We start from the raw sequence: 20,656 nt of genomic DNA on the forward strand, positions 1-20,656 counted from the left end.
ATTTGGCAAAAATTTAGCAATTTTCAAAATTTGAATTTTTATGCCCTTAAATCAGAGAGATATGTCACACAAAATAGTTAATAAATAACATTTCCCACATGTCTACTTTACATCAGCACAATTTTGGAACCAAAATTTTTTTTTTTATTAGGGAGCTATAAGGGTTAAAAGTTGACCAGCGATTTCTCATTTTTCCAACAAAATTTACAAAACCATTTTTTTAGGGACCACATCATATTTGAAGTCACTTTGAGGGGTCTTTATGACAGAAAATACCCAAAAGTGACACCATTCTAGAACCTGCACCCCTCAAGGTGCTCAAAACCACATTCAAGAACTTTATTAACCCTTCAGGTGCTTCACAGGAATTTTTGGAATGTGGAAGAAAAATGTTACTTTAGACCCAATTTTTTTTATTTTCGCAGGGGTAACAGGAAAAAATGGACCCCAAAATTTGTTGTGCAATTTCCCCTGGGCACACAGATACCCCATATGTGGAAAAAAAAACACTGTTTGGGTGCACGGCAGGGTTCGGAAGGGAAGGAGCACCATTTGACTTTTTGAATGTAAAATTTGCTTGAATAATTAGCAAACGCCATGTTGCGTTTGGGGAGCCCTGATGTGCCTAAACAGTGGAAACCCCCCACAAGTGTCACCATTTTGGAAACTAGACCCCTCAGGAAACTTATCTAGATGTGTGGTGAGCACCTTGAACCCCCAGGTGCTACACAGAAGTTTATAACATTGAGCCGTAAAAATAAAATTTTCACATTTTTCCCACAAACATGTTTTCAGCCCCCAATTTTGCATTTTCATAAGGGTAACAGGAGAAATTGCACCATGCAGTTTGTTGTGCAATTTCTCCTGAGTAAACAGATACCCCATATGTGGGGGAAAACCACTGTTTAGGTGCATAGCAGGGTTTGGAAGGGAAGGAGTGCCATTTGACTTTTTGATTGTAAAATTTGCTTGAATAATTAGCGGATGTGTCCCTGATGTGCCTAAACAGTAGAAACACCTCACAAGTGACACCATTTTGGAAACTAGACCCCTCAGGGAACTTATCTAGATGTGTGGTGAGCACCTTGAACCTCCAAGTCCTTTACAGAAGTTTATAACATGGAGCCGTGAAAATAAAAAAATCAAACTTTTTCCACAAAAATTATGTTTTAGCCCCAATTTTTTTATTTTCACAAGGATAAGAGGAGAAAATGGACCCCAAAAACTTTTGTGCAATTTCTCCTGAGTATGTCAATACCCCATATGTGGGGAAAATAGTGTTTGGGCGCACGGCAGAGTTCAGAAGGGGAGGAGCACTGTGTGACTTTTTGAACGCAAAATCGGCTTGAATCGAGAGCGGATACCATGTTGTGTTTGGAGAGCCCCTGGTGTGCCTAAATAGTGGAAACCCCCCACAAGTGACCCCATTTTGGAAACTACCCCCTCAAGGATTTTATCAAGGAGTATAGTGAACATTTTGAACACAGAGGTACGACACAGAATTTGATAACATTAGGTCATCATATAGAATAAGTTGTCATTAGTCTTGAGCGCAAGTGCTCGCTACTTGAGTTTGCATCGGGTACTCAGGTATGCACCATGTATCGCGTGTGCTCGAGTGACATGCTCAAGTCCCTGCCGGCATGTTTCACGGTTATTAGACACCCAAAAAAAAAACATGCGGGGATCGCTCGTGCATGGCAGGCAATCCCCGCAAAGTTTTTCTTGGGCCGCGAATCATATGGGGCGGAGACTCAAGCATGTCACTCGAGCACCCACGATACTCAATGCATACACGAGCACCCGATGAAAACTCAAGTAGCGAGCACTTGCGCTCAACACTAGTTGCCATATCGTCATCTTTTTTTTTTTTACTTTTGAAAAAAATCCCAACCCCAGCCCAACCCCAACCCAAACCCTAGCACAACCCTAACCCGAGAATTTATTTTTTACGCCGTTCCTCGTGTGGTATAAGTGATTAGACGACTTTACTCTTCGGGTCGGTGCGACTACAGAGATACCAGAATCATATCGGGTTTTTATGATTGACAGCTGTCACACACTAAAAGACGCATTTTTTTGTAAAATCTAGTTTTTGCGTCGCCATATTTTGAGAGCTATAATTTTTCCATATTTTGGCCGACAGAGTCATGTGATGGCTTGTTTTTTCGGGATGAGTTGATGTTTTTATTGGTGCCATTTTCAGGCACGTAACATTTTTTGATCGCTTTCTATTCTGATTTTTGGGAGGCAGAATAAACAAAAACCAACAATTCAGGAATTGTTTTTTTTTTTACATTTTTTATTCTGCTCCGCGTGTGGTAAAATTGATGGTAGCTTTATTCTTCGGGTCAGTACGCTTACAGTAGTACCACATTTATATAGTTTTTCTATGTTTTGTGCTTTTACATAATAAAAGCAATTTTATAGAAAAAAATATTTTTTAGCATCGCTTTATTCTGAGACCTATAACTTTTTTATTTTTCGGCTGATGGAGCTGTATCGCGGCTTGTTTTTTGTGGGATGAGATGACGCTTTCAGCGGTAGCATTTTTATTTATATTCGTATTTTTGATCACTTGTTGTTCCATTTTTTGTTTGGCGGTATGATGATAAAGCATTTTTTTTGCTTCGTTTTTTTTTTTTTTTACTGTGTTCACTGAAGGGGTTAACTAGTGGGGCAGTTTTATAGGTCAGGTCGTTCCGGACGCGGCGATACCAAATATGTGTACTTTTATTGTTTGTTTGTTTTTTTTGTCATAATAATATTTATTGATGGGTACATTATATTTTTATTTTTGGTGGATTCTTTTTTTTATTTTTTTTTAATATTTTTACAATTTAATTATTTTTTTTTTCACTTTCTGACAGTTTTTTTACTTTTATACTTTGTCCCACTACGGGACTTTCACTTTTTTTATTCTGATCGCCTGCATAGCACAGAAATGGAGCACCATACCTGTGCTATGCAGGCTGTCAGCGCTGCACAGGGAGAAGATAGTTTGGTCATGCACTGCGAATAACCAAAAAATCTTCCTGCTGTCTGGTCACCCGGACATCAGGTCGTCATGGCAACATCCGGGAAGCAGACAGCGCTGGAGGCCGGAAGAGGAGGTGAGTATTGCGATCACCACCCCTTAGCCACCGCAATGCTGCGATCGACTTAGATCGCAGCATTGCGGGGGTTAATGTGCCGGGAGAGGTGCGGGACCGCTCCCTGCACATAGTACCGGGTGTCAGCTGACACCCGGCGGCGATCGTGCCCGCACACGTACTATTCTGTACCTGGCTCTTAAGTCCCAGGGTGCAGGTATGGAATAGTACGTCATGGGCTTTAAAGGGGTTAATATCATCCCGTCGCTGTCTGTTTAGCCTTTTATGGTTAGATTTTTTAGCGGGGACCCTACGTCAATTTTTTCTGGGGTCCCCTTGTAATCTAGCCAGTAAAGGCTAAGCAAACAGCTGTAGGCTGATATTAATAGCCAGGGAACATTTTTGGCTAATGGCCCCTTCCCTGGCTACTAATATTAGCCCCCAGTGGCTTTCCCTCTGCTGGTTATAAAAATGACACAGGAGCCCACGACATTTTTTTTTTTAATTTTAGGCTTTGATCCCAAGATCCGGACGTAGCAGCACTTTGGATGCAGCATATTTTTGCTGCGTCCAAAACCTAGAATTCTATTGAACTCAGGTAAGTCCGCATGTGTTCACTGAACTATGTGGATTTAGCGCATTCAATACATTCTAGTGGTTAAATTTATGTAGCGGAGACTAGCAACTCCGCAAGAGAATTTGACATGCTGCGGTCCTGAAAGACGTGCCGCATGTCCGTGTACAAGGGTGATTCACAGCCTCTGATGCACGCAGAGTGAACATGGGATTTTTAGAGATCCCATACACTATGCTGTAACATCTGGACGCTGCAGGTTTGACGCTGTATAAACACGCAGTGTCAACCCTTCAGTGGCTCCTGATCGTAGCTACGTACCCAAACCCATGTCAATTTCTGTAGCAAACACGCTAGTCTCCGATGCAGATTTTGACCGATTGAAGCGTCATTATATACGGTGGCTTCACATGTACCGACAACAAATGTGCGGCATTAGAACACTGCGTTTTGGATGCAGCAAAAATACGCTGTGTCCAAAGCGCAGCTGAGTGTTGATCGGGGGGACGTAACGGCTAACGAAACAGCTGTGAGCTGTTAATAGCCAGGGACCATGTTTGCCTTGGCTAAAAATAGCAGCTCACAGCTGCCCCAGAAATTACATGAGTGGGAATGCTTATGAAGATTGGGTGAATGGGATTAGCTGACACCTAACTCTTTTGTTTGGTGATAACAAGGTGTCAGACCCTTTCATCACCAAACCTAATTAAATTAAAGCAAAGAGTTAAATAAACACACAGACACAGAGCAAACACTTTATCTGAAACACAACAGACACATTGTAGCGTCGGCGTCCCTGCCTCCTGCTAGGCAGGGACGCTGTTCCCCTCACCTCTCCGCTCCGTGCCCGGCGTCCTCCTCCCGCTCTGCTGGCAGCGCGCGCTGCTTCCCGGCCACTGTGCTTAGGGCGCGCGCGCGCTCCCCCTCTCTTAAAGGGGCCTCGCGCGCCGTCCTAAGGAGTCCCCGGCCAATGGCCGGAGGACATCACCATATATAAGGCACCTCCTCCAAAATGGAGGTGCCCGAGCAATGTTGTTGCAAAGCCTTTCAACTCTGCTTCAGCCCTCAGGTCCCGTTACCAGTTACCTGCCAGTTACCTGCCAGTCACCTGCCAGTCACCTGCCAGATTCCTGCCTGTTACTTATCTATCTGCGGTCCGACAGTCTGCCTACCAGCTTGGCCAGTCTGTCTATGGATCAGTCTGCCCGCTCACCTGGGAGCGCTCACCTACTACCTGTCTGCTAGCCTACCTGGAGGCTCCGCCGTCACGTGCTGTGACCACCTGCCTGTCCAGAGACTCTTGCCCGCTCACCTGGGAGCGCTCACCTGCTACCTGCCTGGAGGCTCTGCCGTCACCTGCTGTGACCACCTGCCTGTCCAGAGACTCTTGCCCGCTCACCTGGGAGCGCTCACCTGCTACCTGCCTGCTAGCCTACCTGGAGGCTCTGCCGTCACGTGCCGTGACCACCTGCCTGTCCAGAGACTTTTGCCCGCTCACCTGGGAGCGCTCCTCTGCTACCTGCCTGCTAGCCTACCTGGAGCTGTCACTTGCTGTGACCACCCGCCTGTCCAGAGACTCTTGCCCGCTCACCTGGGAGCGTCCACCTGCTACCTGCCTGCTAGCCTACCTGGAGGCTCTGCCGTCACTTGCCGTGACCTCCTGCCCTTCTACCCAGAGACTGTCCCCGTCACCTGCCGCGTCCTCCTGCCCTTCTACCCAGAGACTGTCCCCGTCACTAGCCGTGACTACCTGCCCGCCTTCCCTGGGAGCCACCCGCTTCCTTACAAGGACTGCCCCCTTGTATAGTTGCTCAGAGGTTCCACCTCCCAGACCCGTTACACACATTCTTTAATCATTTAAATTAACCAATATGCTCACCCCAGTTCTGATGGTAATCCAAGGGTTAAAGCAATGTCCCACCAAATAACTTTATTTAACTCCAAGAAGCATTCATTGATGTACAAAAACGCTTTAAAAAACGCTTAAAAAATGCGGCAAAACAGTGCGGGTTTTTCCGCAGTGTTTTTCCTGCCAAGGAGATGCAGAAACGCTGCAGAAATTTCTGCTTCAAATCCTGAACGTGCGCGCATAGCCTTAGGGGAGGTTCATGCCACATTTTTTTCCCTGCTAAAATGTCAAATGTCAAATGAGATAGGGCATCAGAATGCCTATATTATTGTATCCTCTAGTCAAAGATTTGCATGATAAACACATCCACTCGAATCTGTCTGTTCAACAGGATAGAAATATCAGACACTCTTGCCCCGATTCAGCAAAGCAATTTCTCCAGAATTCTGTCAAAAATTGTTTTGAAAAATCACATAAAATTTTTGCAACTCAGCATTTTGCAAAAATGTGAGTTTTGATGTTTTCACTCCAGTTTCTCCCAGCTATGCCAAAATGAGTGATGCTGAAGCGGGACAGCAGTGTGGCGTGACGCCTCAGCTTGTCTAATTCATATAAGAAATTTGATGCGCACCTCTTAATGAATCAGGAGCATCTGACTCCTACACATACCGTTTTGATGAATTGGGGCCTTTTATTTGTCTGTCCTGTTGTGAAAACAGATACTGATAGAAACTTGTTAAATGGAAACAAAGCAATGTATTTGTGGCGCCCCTGCGGGTTCAGTCGCAACAGAGGTACAGCATCTCACCCAGAGGTGTGGTATCCAAATCTCAGGTAAGGAGGGAGTACTACCCGGGATCCACCCACTTGCATCCAACACTACACCATTCCAGACCAGCTGGAGGGGCAAGATGCATGAATCCACTGCTGAGCCCTGTCCCTGGCTGGAAAGGGGGGAACCAAGAGAGGGGGAACCAAGTAGTGGATGTGGGTGGAGGAAGTAGTTCAGGGGAGCACCGTCAGAAAGAGTATAAGAAGAAAGGGAACCATCTAGAAGGAGTTCAGTTGCGAGGCGAGTCCTGCTCAGGAGAGCAGTGTAGGAGGTCCAGGCTCCTGGCTCCAGTGATTGGAGCAGGAGTTGAGAGGAGAGAGGAGAGCGGGCCTAGAGAGAGAGGCCCAGGAGAGAGAGAGAGAGGACGGGAGCAGAGGAAAGGCTCCAGAGACAGAGGGGATTCCAGGGGCACGGTGAGTGCGGAAGCCACCGGTGCAACCGAATCTACACGGACGTGGAGGGATCAGGCCGCAGAGGGGACCGGCCCCTAAACTAGTGGAGAATAATCAGGCTCAGCTAGATAACCGGAGGCTACTGTACTTGCAAGGTGCAGCTGCCAACCAACACAATTACATCGCCGAAAAGGTGGCCACAGAGGGTCCAGGGGACTGCACGTCGCCCGACAAGATCCGCGGCTACCGGCTTGGGACCCTGATTGTGAGGCGCAGGGCAGGAGGGTGAGAGCCAGCGCAGGGAAGACGACCGAGAAAGGAACATAGAACGGGGTCCCGTTTAAGTACTCCTGAAATACCTGAGAGCTGCTGAACCACTTCCTTGGTGAACACAGGACGACGTGGGCGGTTATAATCCGGAAAGTGTAACCTGAGGAACTTAACAACTGTGAGTAAAACCTGAAGACTGCACCCCACTGTGTCCTTGAATAATTGCTGCGTCATCACCAGCCCAGGACTACAGAGCACCAACAACATCTACCTCATAACATCATCTTACACTGCCCTGGAGCTAAGCTCTGCCTGTGGAGAGCTGAACCAACTCTGCTGCGTTACCATCAGCTCCAGAGGACCTGCACCGCAGCGGCAGCCCCATATAGCCGCATACCACAGATGGCGTCACAAACATTATCTCTAAAAACTTTATTCCCCTTTTACTTTCCCTTTAGTTGACCTCCCTGGGTCACGGACCGGGTCACTGCCACCGTGACAGCCCCGATACAGGACCGGCCCGGCTACAGAGTACCACAGGGCCCAGGGGGCGCGGCATACTTAACCCCTTATCGACCGCCGATACGGTTAAAAATGGCAGCCGTTAAGGGGCCTTATTCCCTCATCCCTCAATAAGAGAATAGAGCCGCCACAAGGGCGAAATTCCTGGGGGTGCCAGCTGTACATGACAGCTGACACCCTGTGGTTTTGGAGCAGATCGGGATCAATTAACCCCTTAAATACCGCTGTCAATCGCGACAGCGGAATCTACAGTAAGTGGCTAAAAGGGGGTTAAAAGACCCTTTATGGCAGGATCGACCCCCCACGATCATAATCGCTGGTGCCGATCGTTACCATGATACCCCGAGGTCTTCTGATTACCCCAGGATATCATGGCCTGTGAGATCCAGCACGAGAACTGCAGTGCATGAGACCAGTGATGAAAGTGAAAAATATACAAGTCCCAGTGGGACTTAGTGAAAAAGTGAAAAAAGTAAAATAAAATGTGTAAAAAAGAAAAACACAAAAAATGTGCACAAAAATCACGAAAAGCCATTTCGCCACTAAAAGCGCAGTTTTTATGATAAAACAAAGATAAACAAAAAAAAGTATACATAATTAGTATTGCCACGTCCAGAATGACCTGATCTATAAAACTTGCAAGTTATTTATTCTGTACGGCAAATACCATAAAAAACACACCAAATATGTCACTTTTTCATCATACTGACACACAAAAAAATTTAATAAAAAGTGCAGACTGGGGCAATAGTAATAGGTGATGATGGAGATCCGGGCGGCCTAGAAGCAATTTGGGGTTCCACCTCTCCAGTGTTAGAACTCTCCTGTTAGTTTTTTTTTAGTTTGTTGGTCACATGACCATTTTTGCCTATTTAATCCGGCTCCGCCCTCCTGGCCTTGCTGGACTTCATTGTATTTCTACTCTTGAGCTAGCTTGGTGCTCTGTTACCTTCCTCTGTTAGTTTTGCTAGGTCTTCTGACCTCTATGTTCTATGTTGTGTGTTTGTCTTTTACTGCTACAATTTCTGCTAGGAGGTATCCAACTTTATCCCAGTCCCTAGATCTTGTAGGGATCCCTCCCTTGCATCTATAGGTCTTCGTACAGACTAGCTGAGGACTATAGCGGGTCTGATCGCAGGATTAGGTTCCCCGTTACATCGTAGGGATCCAGTTTAGTTCTATTGTAGGGACAGATCTCCTGTCTTTCCTTAGTGCTTGTAGCAGATCATAACAGTAAGTCCAGCCCAAAAAAAATAAAAAATTTCTCTAAGGAAAGACCTCCAGTTTTCCATCATGGTCTCGGTTCAAGATTTGGCTCAACGCTTGCAGGGACTCTCTCTGGAGGTGGCCGAGCTCCAACAACACGTGAGTAGCTGTTCTGGAGCACATTTTGTGGAGCCAAAGGTACGTCTGCCTGATCTATTTTTTGGTGAAAAAAATATTTTTTTTCTTTTAAAAATGCTTGTTTATTGTATTTTCGTTTAAGACCCAGATCCTCTGGTGATGAATCACAGCGCATAGGGTTCATAATGTCACTTTTGCGCAAAGATCCTCAGGAATGGGCCTTCTCTCTCCAACCTAGTGATCCGTGTTTTAGATCAGTGGATAGTTTTTTTTCTGCTTTGGGTTTGTTGTACGATGATCCTGATCATGTCTCATCTGCTGAGTCTGAATTGAGACATCTGAGGCAGGGATCAGGTAATGTGGAAAAATATTGTTCTCACTTCCGTCGGTGGTCTGCCCAGGTGGGGTGGAACGATTCAGCTTTGAAAAGCTTGTTTCTTGCAGGGCTAGGTGAAAGGGTTAAGGATTTGCTGATTGCTTATCCCACACCTGGAAACTTGCAGGAGGCAATGCAATTAGCTATACGGGTGGACAGGAGACTGTGTGCAAGGGTTAATGAGAGCAAATCCTCTCCTATGTCAGCTCCGAGTCCTGAGAGGGTCTGTGCTGACAATGGAGAGCCGATGGAGATTGGAGCGATAGCACCCCCCTCTCAGGAAAAAGACCGCAGGCTTTCTGAAGGTTTGTGCTTCTATTGCGGAAATTCTGGTCATTTTATTAAGAACTGTGTGCTTCGTATGAAGAAAGAAAAAAAAATGGTCAGTCATGCACGTATTGCCTGTTTAAATTCTAAGGGAGTATTCCTATCTGCTACTACCGCTGCTCAGGATGAATTAATTGAATTTCGGGTATTTGTGGATTGTGGTTGTAGCGTCGGCGTCCCTGCCCTCTGCTAGGCAGGGACGCTGTTCCCCTCACCTCTCTGCTCTGAGCCCGGCGTCCTCCTCCCGCTCTGCTGGCAGCGCGCGCTCCTTCCCGGCCACTGTGCTTAGGGCGCGCGCGCGCTCCCTCCCTCTTAAAGGGGCCGCGCGCGCCGTCCTAAGGAGTCCCCGGCCAATGGCCGGAGGACTTCACCATATATAAGGCACCTCCTCCAAAATGGAGGTGCCCGAGCAATGTTGTTGGACTGTTCACTACTCTGCTTCAGCCCTCAGGTCCCGTTGCCAGTTACCTGCCAGATTCCTGCCAGCCTGCTGTCTTATTCCTGCCTGATATTCTGCTACCTGCCTGCTAGCCTGAGGTCCGATGGTCTGCCTTACTACTCCTGTCAGTCTGTCTATGGACCAGCTTGCCCGCTCACCTGGGAGCGCACATCTGCTACCTGCCTGCTAGCCTACCTGGAGGCTCTGCCGTCACGTGCTGTGACCACCTGCCTGTCCAGTGACTCCTGCCCGCTCACCTGGGAGCGCTCATCTGTTGCCTGTCTGCTAGCCTACCTGGAGGCTCTGCCGTCACGTGCTGTGACCACCCGCCTGTCCAGAGACTTCTGCCCGCTCACCTGGGAGCGCTCATCTGCCGCCTGTCTGTTGGTCTTCCTGGAGGCTCCGCCGTCACATGCTGTGACCACCCGTTTATCCAGAGACTCTCGCCTGCTCACCTGGGAGCTCACGTCTACCATCAGCCGCCACAGGTCGTACCAACCCTTTAACCAGAGACTGCCCCGGTCACTTGCCGTGACCATCTGCCCGTTCACCCAGAGACTGCCCCGGTCACTTGCCGTGACCATCTGCCCGTTCACCCAGAGACTGCCCCGGTCACTTGCCGTGACCATCTGCCCGTTCACCCAGAGACTGCCCCGGTCACTTGCCGTGACCATCTGCCCGTTCACCCAGAGACTTCCCCGGTCACTTGCCGTGACCATCTGCCCGTTCATCCAGAGACTGCCCCGGTCACTTGCCGTGACCTCCTACCCGTTCTTCTAGAGACTGTCCCGGTCACCTGCTGTGACTGCCTGCCTGGTCGCCACCCGCTCCCTTACAAGGACCGCCCCCTTGTATAGTAGCCCAGAGGTTCCGCCTCCCAGACCCGTTACAGTTTGCTCGGGCCATGGAACCCGGTGGCACCCAAGCTCCCTCGCTCTCGGACCTCTGTCATGAACTGTCCCGTCAGAGGTCCCAACAGGAGTCCATCCTGGGTCACCTGCGGAATGTCAATTCTCGTCTGGACACTCTGACTGCTCCACCGGCAACCACCGCCAGTGCCATGACTCGCAACCCGGCAGCTCCGCTGCCCACCAATACCATGGTATCCTACCCCGGACCCCGGCTTTCTGCACCTCCTCGCTTCGGAGGCGACTCCGCCCAGGCTCGGGGCTTCATAAATCAGTGCACCCTGCACTTTGAACTCCTGTCCCACCAGTTTAACTCTGACCGGGCCAAAATTGCCTTCATCATGTCCCATCTCACCGGGGAGGCCCTGGCCTGGCTAAATCCTCTATGGGAGAGAGGAGACCCCCTGGTGTCCGACTTGCCTGCCTTTCTCATGGCTTTCCGGAAAGTCTTCGACGAACCCGGACGGAAGACCTCATCCGCATCATCTCTGCTACGCCTCCGTCAGGGAAGTCTCACCGTGGGCCAATATGCCATACGGTTCCGTACCCTTGCCTCGGAGCTGGCCTGGGATAACGACGCTCTGGTATCCGTCTTCTGGGAGGGTCTGTCCGGCCGTATTAAAGATGAACTTGCCGGTCGGGACATTCCTACCACTCTCGATGACCTAATAACTCTTGCCACCCGGATTGACCTACGGTTCCAGGAGCGTGCCAAAGAGGTCACCCGTGAGAGGAGGTTTCCATGTCTAGCTCCTACTTTTCAGAAATCCGTCTCTCCCCAGGTACACTCTCCTGAGCCTATGCAGGTCGACCAGACCAAGATGGTCAAAACCCGTCAGGACTTACGCCGTGCCGAAGGGAGCTGCTTCTACTGTGGCAGTAAGGAGCACCGGATCCGTACCTGCCCGGAGAGGTCGGGAAACGCCTGTGTCTAGGTTCGCTCAGAGAGGTCAACCTAGACAAGAATAAATCCTCTCCACCTCTGCTACTGTCAGTCTCTATTATCTGCGGGGAGAATCGTTATTTCGAACTAGCCCAACTTGACTCTGGAGCGGCCGGGAATCTTATCTCACAGTCCCTGGTAGAAAAATACCGCATTCCCACCAAACCTCTGGCTGTACCAATATCTGTCGCTGCTGTGGATGGGGGCCTCTTACCACGTCCCATCCAACTCATCACCGAATCCGTAACTCTGCAGGTGGGAATGCTGCATTCTGACAGCATCTCTTTTCATGTTCTACCTGGACTCTCTCACGCCCTCTTACTAGGTCTACCTTGGCTCCAGAGACATGCACCCGTGCTTGACTGGCAGACCGGAGAAGTCCTTCGCTGGGGACAGGACTGTCATAAGACTTGTTTGGTTCCTGTTCATCCCGTCCGTCCTTCTCCTACCCCAACTAATCTACCTGGACTTCCGATTCCCTATTGGTCATTTGCTGATGTCTTTAATAAAAAGGAGGCAGAGACATTACCCCCTCATAGACCATACGACTGTCCTATCGACCTGTTACCCGGTACTACTCCTCCCTGTGGGCGTATTTACCCATTGTCCGCTGCTGAGACCCGGTCGATGTCCGAATATATTGAGGAGAATTTGGCCAGGGGATTCATCCGGAAATCTACCTCCCCGGCGGGAGCAGGCTTCTTCTTCGTAAAAAAGGACGACTCTCTCCATCCCTGTATAGACTATAGAGGCCTTAACCAGATCACGGTGAAGAATAAGTACCCCCTTCCGCTCATTCCAGAATTATTTAATCGCCTGAGGGGGGCTAGAATCTTCACCAAACTGGACCTCCGTGGGGCGTACAACCTGGTCCGTATCCGTCAAGGGGATGAATGGAAGACTGCATTCAACACCCGGGATGGCCACTATGAATATCTGGTAATGCCCTTTGGTCTCTGTAACGCTCCTGCCGTCTTTCAAGAGTTGGTCAATGACATCTTCCGGGACCTTCTCTACTCCTGCGTTGTGGTGTACCTGGACGACATCTTGGTCTTCTCTCCGGATCTCCAGACTCACCGGAGGGACGTTCGTCAGGTCCTGCTCAGGCTCAGGCAGAACCACCTCTTCGCTAAATATGAGAAGTGCCTCTTTGAGCAGACCTCGCTTCCGTTTTTGGGCTACATTATTTCTCAGACCGGCCTACGAATGGATCCAGAGAAACTGTCTGCCATCGAGAAATGGCCCCGACCGGAGGGGTTGAAGGCCATTCAGCGGTTTCTGGGCTTCGCCAACTACTACCGCCTCTTCATACCGCACTTCTCTTCCCGGACTGCCCCAATTTCCGCGCTCACCCGTAAGGGTACTAATCCCAAAGAGTGGCCGCCCGAAGCAGAGGAGGCCTTTCTTTCCTTAAAACAGGCCTTCTCTTCCGCCCCGGTGCTGCATCGTCTGGACGGCAACAAGCAGTTCTTTCTGGAGGTTGACGCCTCCTCCTCTGGAGCCGGAGCTGTACTTACTCAAAAATCTTCTTCCGGGAGGATGGTAACTTGCGGCTTCTTCTCTAAACTCTTCTCCTCCTCAGAGCGCAATTATTCCATAGGAGACCGAGAGTTATTGGCCATCAAGCTGGCATTGGAGGAGTGGCGTTACCTACTCGAGGGGGCTCTTCATCCGGTAATAATTTACACTGACCACAAGAACTTGGCTTATCTCCAGCATGCCCAGAGACTTAATCCACGCCAAGCCCGGTGGTCCTTGTTTTTTGCTCGCTTTGATTTTGTTCTACATTTTCGCCCGGCTGACAAGAACATTAAAGCAGATGCCTTGTCCCGATCCTTTCTGGTATCTGATCTCGAGGAAGAACCTAAACATATCATCGATCCCGCCAGAGTAATGCAGGTGGCTCCCGTGAGTCTAAATCGTCTCCCTCCCGGTAAGACGTTCGTATCGGTACCTGATCGGGAGAAGATCCTACACTGGGGTCATTCGTCTAAACTAGCTGGCCACGCCGGTCAGAAAAAGACCCTCCAGCTTATTTCCCGGCACTACTGGTGGCCTAACCTGCGCAAGGATGTAATAGACTTTGTTTCTGCCTGTGTGTCCTGTGCCCGCAACAAAGTTCCGAGACACATGCCAGCCGGTCGCCTTCTTCCTCTGCCAGTACCTGCTGCCCCCTGGCAGCATATAGCGATGGACTTCATAACTGATCTTCCCGTCTCTGCCGGTTGTACGGTCATTTGGGTGGTCGCTGACCGCTTTTCCAAGATGGCTCACTTCATTCCCCTGCCAGGCCTCCCGTCTGCACCCGAGCTGGCTAAAGACTTTATCCGCCACATCTTCCATCTTCATGGCCTGCCCCGTCACATCGTGTCAGATCGTGGGGTACAGTTCACTTCTCGTTTCTGGAGAGCCACTTGTAAATTGCTAGACGTCACCCTGGACTTCTCCTCCGCTTACCACCCACAGTCTAATGGTCAAGTGGAGCGGATCAATCAGATCCTGACCAGTTACCTCCGGCACTTCGTTAATGGCCACCATTCTGACTGGGTGGATCTCCTGCCATGGGCCGAATTCCCGTACAACAATCACGAGAGCGAATCTTCCTCCAAATCCCCGTTTTTTGTAGTCTTCGGTCAGCATCCTCGGATCCCGTTTCCCGTCTCCACCTCGGTGGACAATCCGGCTGCGGAATCTCTTGTTAACAAATTTTCCTCCACATGGGAGAGTACCCGGTCCGCACTCCTTCTGTCATCCGAGCGTATGAAAAGACATGCTGACAAAAAACGTCTGGATCCTCCTCAATTCCGTCCAGGGGATAAGGTCTGGCTCTCGTCCAAGTATGTCCGGCTCAAGATTCCTTCCTATAAGTTAGGGCCTCGGTTCATCGGTCCTCTGGAGGTCATCAGTCAGATCAACCCGGTGGCCTATAAATTGAAACTCCCGGCCAACTTGCGGATCCCTAACTCCTTCCATGTATCTCTCCTCAAACCTGTGGTACTTAACTCTTTTTCCAAGTCTACAGGTACGCCTCCTGCTCCGGTTTCCGCTGAAAACGAATTTGAGGTAGAGAACATTCTGGCCACCAAAAGGGTAAGAGGGAAGACCTTTTTTCTAGTAGATTGGAAGGGGTTTGGTCCTGAAGAGAGAACGTGGGAGCCCCGGGAGAAAATCCATGCCCCTCTCATCCTTGCTAAATTTCTGTCTGGCCAAAAAAGGGGGGGCCTAAAGGGGGGGGTACTGTAGCGTCGGCGTCCCTGCCCTCTGCTAGGCAGGGACGCTGTTCCCCTCACCTCTCTGCTCCGAGCCCGGCGTCCTCCTCCCGCTCTGCTGGCAGCGCGCGCTCCTTCCCGGCCACTGTGCTTAGGGCGCGCGCGCGCGCGCTCCTTCCCTCTTAAAGGGGTCGCGCGCGCCGTCCTAAGGAGTCCCCGGCCAATGGCCGGAGGACTTCACCATATATAAGGCACCTCCTCCAAAATGGAGGTGCCGAGCAATGTTGTTGCACTGTTCACTACTCTGCTTCAGCCCTCAGGTCCCGTTGCCAGTTACCTGCCAGATACCTGCCAGATTCCTGCCAGCCTGCTGTCTTATTCCTGCCTGATATTCTGCTACCTGCCTGCTAGCCTGAGGTCCGACGGTCTGCCTTACTACTCCTGTCAGTCTGTCTAAGGACCAGCTTGCCCGCTCACCTGGGAGCGCACATCAACTACCTGCCTGATTGCCTGAGGTCCGACGGTCTGCCTTCCAACTCTTGTCAGTCTGTCTATGGACCAGCTTGCCCGCTCACCTGGGAGCGCACATCTGCTACCTGCCTGCTAGCCTACCTGGAGGCTCTGCCGTCACGTGCTGTGACCACCTGCCTGTCCAGTGACTCCTGCCCGCTCACCTGGGAGCGCTCATCTGTTGCCTGTCTGCTAGCCTACCTGGAGGCTCTGCCGTCACGTGCTGTGACCACCCGCCTGTCCAGAGACTTCTGCCCGCTCACCTGGGAGCGCTCATCTGCCGCCTGTCTGTTGGTCTTCCTGGAGGCTCCGCCGTCACATGCTGTGACCACCCGTTTATCCAGAGACTCTCGCCTGCTCACCTGGGAGCTCACGTCTACCATCAGCCGCCACAGGTCGTACCAACCCTTTACCCAGACACTGCCCCGGTCACTTGCCGTGACCATCTGCCCGTTCACCCAGAGACTGCCCCGGTCACTTGCCGTGACCATCTGCCCGTTCACCCAGAGACTGCCCCGGTCACTTGCCGTGACCATCTGCCCGTTCACCCAGAGACTGCCCCGGTCACTTGCCGTGACCATCTGCCCGTTCACCCAGAGACTGCCCCGGTCACTTGCCGTGACCATCTGCCCGTTCATCCAGAGACTGCCCCGGTCACTTGCCGTGACCTCCTACCCGTTCTTCTAGAGACTGTCCCGGTCACCTGCTGTGACTGCCTGCCTGGTCGCCACCCGCTCCCTTACAAGGACCGCCCCCTTGTATAGTAGCCCAGAGGTTCCGCCTCCCAGACCCGTTACAGTGGTTCTACTCTGAATGTGATTGATGGGGGATTCTTGGAAAAACTTAGATTAGAACCTAAAACTTTGTCATCCCCTATTGCTGTGGTTTCTGTTGATGGCTCTCCCTTGAAGAGTGTTACTCACAAGGTCTGTGAGTTTCCCCTCACTATTAATGGTATTCATCAAGAGAATTTGGATTTGGTGGTATTGGATAATTTGCCTTCTCCAGTAATATTGGGGTTACCCTGGTTAAAATTGCACAATCCTGTACTGGATTGGTCTACCAATGAAATTAAGTCCTGGAGCCCTAAGTGTTATGACAAGTGTTGTAACGGACATATTGCTGCGGTGGAAAAAGGGGAATTACCTGTACCTATTCAGGATTTTTGGAGAGTTTTTTCTGAGGAGGAGTCACAAATTTTGCCACCCCATAGAGACTATGATTGTACCATTGAATTTGTCCCTGGAGCGACTCTTCCTAAAAGTCGTTTATTTAATCTTACTATTCCTGAGAGAAAGGCTTTGGAGGAATACATACAGACAAGCTTGGCCGCCGGTCACATTAGGCCTTCCAAGTCTCCTGTGGCTGTTGGATTTTTTTTTGTAAAAAAAAAAAGATGGCGGTTTACGTCCTTGTCTGGACTTTCGTGAGATTAATAAAATTACGGTACGCAATCCTTACCCACTGCCATTGATTCCTGATTTATTTAACCAGTTAGTGGGGGCCAAGTGGTTCTCTAAAATTGATCTCCGGGGGGCATACAATTTGTTGCGCATGAAGGAGGGTGATGAATGGAAGACTGCTTTTAACACTCCTGTGGGTCATTTTGAGAATCTGGTTCTGCCTTTTGGTCTTACCAATGCTCCAGCATTTTTTCAGAATCTTATTAATGACATCCTTAGACCTTTAATCGGCAAAAATGTGGTTGTGTATTTGGATGACATTCTGATTTATTCGCCTGATCTGGAGTCTCATTGGCGGAGCGTACGTGAGGTATTACAGTTATTAATGGACAATTCGCTTTTTGCTAAGCTGGAGAAATGTGAGTTCGCTGTGCAGAGAATTGGTTTTTTGGGCTACATTATCTCCAGTGAAGGTTTTGAGATGGACCCGGTTAAAGTTCAAGCTGTGCAGGAATGGCCTAGGCCTATTGGTTTGAAATCGATACAGAGGTTTTTGGGTTTCGCCAATTATTACAGAAAATTCATAAAAATTTTTTCTATTATTGTCAAACCGCTGACCGATCTCACCAGGAAAGGTGCTAATGCGGTTCAGTGGACTTCTGAGGCCATTGAAGCTTTTGTGTTTCTAAAGGAGAGGTTCACCTCTGCTCCCATCCTTATGCAGCCTGATGTGACTAAGCCGTTTTTGGTTGAGGTTGATTCTTCTTCGGTGGGGGTCGGTGCGGTGTTGTCTCAGGAAAACAAGGATGGAGTACATCCCTGTGCCTTTTTTTCAAAAAAATTTTCTGAGACTGAACTTAATTACGATATTGGTAATCGGGAATTGCTGGCGATTAAACTCGCATTTGAACACTGGCGTCACCTCTTGGAAGGTGCTGAATTTCCCATTCAGGTTTTCACTGATCATAAAAATCTGATCTATCTTGATGCTGCCAAGCGCTTGAATGCCCATCAGGCTAGGTGGGCACTTTTTTTCTCGCGGTTTAATTTTTCCGTTACTTACATTCCGGGTACCAAGAATGTTAAAGCGGATGCTTTGTCTCGCAGCTTTTCTCCCATGGTCGGTGTTGAGGAGGAAGAGGAGAGCATTTTACAAGAAGGTGTTGTGATTGCTGCTTTGGACTCCGTTTTGGAGGATGAGATTCTTAAAGCTCAGGAGAATGCCCCATCTAACACTCCCCATGGGAGGTTGTTTGTGCCTAGGACCTTTAGGAGAGATTTGTTTGTTGAGTGTCATGAGTCTCGGTTGGCAGGTCATCCAGGAATTTCTGAGACCAAGAGACTTGTGGGTCGCAGTTTTTGGTGGCCTGGATGGCAGAAGGAAGTCATTAAGTGGGTGCGCCAATGTACTGTGTGTGCTAGATCCAAGTCTTCGCATGCTCCTGCTGCGGGGTTGCTTTGCCCTCTGGAGGTTCTTAGTGCACCTTGGACACATCTGGCTATGGATTTTATTACTGACCTTCCCCCCTCTGAAGGTTTCACGGTCATCTGGGTGGTCGTGGACCGTTTTAGCAAGATGTGTCACTTGGTTCCCTTCATCAAACTGCCTTGCGCTAAGACACTCGCTAAGGCCTTTGTCAAGGAAATTGTCAGACTCCATGGTGTTCCTACTGACATTGTTTCTGATAGGGGACCTCAGTTCATGGCTCGTTTTTGGCGTGCCTTTTGTGACAGGTTGGGAGTTCATTTGTCGTTTTCATCCGGATATCATCCTGAGTCTAATGGCCAGACAGAAAGGAAGAACGAGGATGTTGAGCAGTTCTTGCGTTGTTTTGTGGCAGACAATCAAGAGGGGTGGTCTGAGTTTCTGCCGCTTGCTGAATTTGCTTTTAACAACCATACATTCTCTTCTGCTGGGTGTTCGCCTTTTTTTTGTTGTTCTGGGAGACATCCGTCTTTTGGGTCATTCTCCAAATTGGTAACGGCTGTGCCTGAGGAGGAGAGTTTTTCCGGTGATTTGGAGAGAGTTTGGACAGATGTGCGTGGTAATCTTCAGGAGGCTAACAAAAAATCTAAGAGGTACTTTGACAGGAAACGTCAAGAGGTTTTGTTTACGGTTGGTGACATGGTTTGGTTGTCCTCTAAGAATCTGCGGTTGAGGATTCCTTCTAAAAAATTGGGTCCCAAGTTTGTAGGGCCCTTTAAGGTGCTTCAGGTAGTTAACCAATCTGCTGTTAGGTTGGAGGTTCCTACCTCCTGGAAGATTAATCCGGTGTTTCATGTTTCTCTATTGAAAAAAGCTGATGTATCAGATAGAGACGCCACTGCCACTGTTCCTCTGGTGGTGGAGGACGGGGAATATGAGATTTCCCGCATCCTTAATTCTAGATGGTATAGGGGGAGTTTGCAGTATCTCGTCGCTTGGAAGGGTTTCGGTCCTGAGGATAACTCATGGGTGAGGGCGGATGATGTTTCTGCTTCCAGACTTGTCAGAGCGTTTCACAAGAGGTTTCCGGATAAGCCTGGGCCTAGGGGATCCGGAGGATCCTCTTAGAAGAGGGGGTACTGTTAGAACTCTCCTGTTAGGTTTTTTCTATTTTGCTGGTCACATGAACTTTTTGCCTATTTAATCCTGCTCCGCCCCTCTGGCTATGCTGGACTTCATTGTAATTTCTACTCTTAAGCTAGCCAGGAGCTTTGTAACCTTTCTCAGTCAGTTTAGCTAGGTCTTTTGACCTTTATGTTCTATGTTGTGTGTTTGTCTTTTTACTGCTACAATTTCTGCTAGGAGGTGTCCATCTTTCCCCCAGTCCCTAGTTCTTGTAGGGATCCCTCCCTCACATCTATAGGTCTTCGTTCAGACTAGCTGAGGACTTTAGCGGGTCTGATCGCAGGATCAGGTTCCCCGTTACATCGTAGGGATCTAGCTTAGTTCTATTGTAGGGACAGATCTCCTGTCTTTCCTTAGTGCTTGTAGCCGATCATAACACTGACCTTGTCGTCTAAGCTGTTGCCGAGCCACGGATCGCCTCTGCTAGCAAATCGATCTGCTGCTGCTGTTGTCGGCACTGGTCCTATTGGGCCTGCTGCTGGAGCTGCTGCATAAGCAATTTGGTGGACTCCTGTTGTGCCATCTGCTGTTGCGCCATCTTCTGTTGCGCCATCTGCTGTTGATGCTGTGCTTGCTGCGCCTGCAACAGATGCTTGAGTAGGTCCTCCATCTTGTCTGGTGTCACTTGCTGGCTTATGGCAGACTTCACCCAGGTCATGCAGTCCTTCTTTTAGAAGTCACATGTGTCTGCTGGGAACGCTGCCCGCAGGTCTAACACCAATTGTAGAGATTGTACTGACTCAGGTGCGGTGTGAGGCAAACAGGAGGCATGTCCCTTTAAATGTCCATAGCGGTTTATTAACTTCATAAACCGTCAAAAGCAAAATGCAAACAAACAGCCTTTAGTGAAGGCAAAAGCAAAAGAAAACGGTCCTTGGTAAACCGGACCTGTGGTCACACAGGTGGGTACGTGACCAGCACACAGCTTAGTCTGGAGATAACACACAGGAGGCCTTCTCCCTCCAAACACAGCCCATGTGACAAACAACAGCCTCCATTATATAAGCTGTTAACCACACCCAGAGGTGAGGTACGTGGGTAACTAGACCCACCCA

The sequence above is a fragment of the Phyllobates terribilis genome, unplaced genomic scaffold, assembly GCF_046119375.1.
Source record: "Phyllobates terribilis strain yellow unplaced genomic scaffold, ASM4611937v1 Scaffold_2__4_contigs__length_985480577, whole genome shotgun sequence".
In the NCBI taxonomy this organism is placed as follows: Eukaryota; Metazoa; Chordata; class Amphibia; order Anura; family Dendrobatidae; genus Phyllobates; species Phyllobates terribilis.